The sequence below is a fragment of the Palaemon carinicauda genome, chromosome 6 (assembly GCF_036898095.1).
Source record: "Palaemon carinicauda isolate YSFRI2023 chromosome 6, ASM3689809v2, whole genome shotgun sequence".
NCBI classification, from domain to species: domain Eukaryota; kingdom Metazoa; phylum Arthropoda; class Malacostraca; order Decapoda; family Palaemonidae; genus Palaemon; species Palaemon carinicauda.
This window is the reverse complement of record NC_090730.1, coordinates 108,486,196-108,488,695: the sequence shown is the minus strand read 5'-3', so window position 1 is coordinate 108,488,695 and position 2,500 is coordinate 108,486,196.

Genomic DNA, 2,500 nt, shown 5'->3' with positions numbered 1-2,500 from the left:
GAGAAGCTTGATTTAACCACTCCTTGTGATTAATGTTAAAATCACCAACGAGCACAAAGGAGACCTATCTATTATTATCTTTTCTATTATGGTTATAGTGATAAAAAAAGCTTTCGAAGTTGTAATATTAAAAGTTGGGATTACGATAGGTTGATTAAAAAAGATAATATTATAGCAGTCCTTGTTTTGGTATTTTGACATACGTAAATTAATGCGCCTATAAATTATGCTGATCAGGATTTCATTTAAGAGGACAACAGAGCTCAACTCATATACAATTGTGACCAATTCCAATGCAAAAGTACACTAAAAAAGCTTTACTAACTGTTTGGAATTTTATGCTTATTGGGGGCATTAGAGACAGGCTTCTCAGTCTTAATCACTAACGAAACTGAGGTATGATCAGACATCACAATTGAACGACAAACCTTATTAGTGATAACACCAGGGAAATCAGTGTATGCTTGGTCCAAACAGTTACCAAATTTGTTTTAGCCTCACGATTTGTTCATAGCCTGGTTTAAAAGTGAAGCACATGAAATTCAGTAGGAGTAACTGAATTCAACCAATGTCAGGAATAAAAGATTTTTTCCAGCATCTTCATGTACTTAAGCAATTTTGATTAGAAGACAATAAAAGACTGAAATATTAAAGTATGGAATCCAGTAGGTGGATCACAAATAAAAGTTATAATGCCTGCAATAAATTTTATGACCTGAATCTCTTGAAATCCATATTCATATCTGGACCTAAGAGAAACAGGATACTAAGTCCTAATATACCCGGCCATCCTCCTTGGGCTAAGAATTGGTTCACCATGTCCATTTTTTATGTGATTTTTTATATAAAAAAAGATGGTCATAATTTTAAGATCGTTTCTTTCAACAAATATTGCAAACATGCGTCCTCTCTCATTCTTTGCGCCTACTTCAAATTTACATACTGCTGATTCTCATCTCTTCTTTTGACCTACTTTAGCACTGAAATCACCCAAAATCAATATAAATTGAGTCTTATGTTTTTTCATCGACTTATGCAGCTCATGAAAAGTTTTGATTTCTTCCTCTATATTGGATGTTGTTGGTACATATCTGTGAGTGATCTTCAGATTATACTTCTCATTTAGTTTGATAATTAATCCTGTAATTATATCAACATTACTACAAAATTTGTCTATGTTACCTAGAAGATGTTTATCAATAATAAAACCCACTCCATTTTCTTTGCTCCTTTCATGGTCTCTGAAGCAAAATATAAGGCCCTCTTAATTTTATGTAAGATTCCTCATTTCTACTAATTTTAGTCAAGCCTATTATTTCAAAATCTATTTGTTTTAGCTCTTCTAGTAACACAGCAAGATCTTCTTCCCTAGACAGGGTCCTCACGTTTTATGCTGCAAAGTTCAGTTTCCTAAGGTCCTAGTCCATAGATCTTCAACAACACCCAGTGAGATATAAGTGGTCGCCACCAATAATTTAATCATTGGTTTCTTAAATCTGGGATAAGCAGCTTATACACGTACATCTCTTGAGAAAGTAAAATTTCTACATAATAGAAAATATTGTAATGACCAGGGACAATTATAAGATTTCTAATATTACAATGTAAGTCCATGAATATTACATTGCATTCGATGGCACTGGTGCAGTCTTGAGTGTACTGGGCTACTATTGCTGTATATCTCTGGACAGAATAAGAATAAAAATGATAAAAATCTTTAATCGTAAATAAAAACAAACTTAGCAATAATGATAATGAAAACAATATATATGCAACTATGTACAGAAAAAATATGAATGCAACCCATGAACCAAATGGCAAAATGTCGGATAGAATTTGTCAACATGTCGATTCGAAACACCATGCAAGGTTTATTACTCATCAGAATAGTTAAATCAACTGACTGAAGGACAGTAACGATGTTTTGAAATACGTATCATAGATAAAGGTAGAGGCACAGACAGAGAAAAGGCAACTTCTTGATAAACCACTTAGCATCTTTGGCCTTTCTACCAGTTAGAAAATATAGAAAACAAAAAATCTGATTGAACAGTGTTCCTGAGTGTAATCTCTAGCAAGAGAATTCTAACCCAAGACAGTGGAACATCATTGAACCGAGGCTATTATTACTATTAAAGTGGCGATTAACCGGGTCAGTTAGTCAGACTTATCACTTAAAGAGCTGGCTTGAATATGCAGTCGGCTCTCACTTTTCGCGTGGGTTAGGTTGCAGAGACAGATGCGATAAATGAAAAATCGTGATTACGGCTTACCCTAGAGTGGGCTAACTCCTAATATCTCACTGCCATTGCTTACACTTAGATTATCGACCCACTAAATACTGCCTAATATTGCTTTTACTTGGTTTCTATTACAGTAAAGTTTTTTTTTATTTGGAAATAGTGTATAACACTCGCCGATACTCTAGTGGGTATTTTCGTAATATACTACTAGTACTACAGTAAAGTTTAACTATATTGTAAGTGTTCCCTATTTTGGT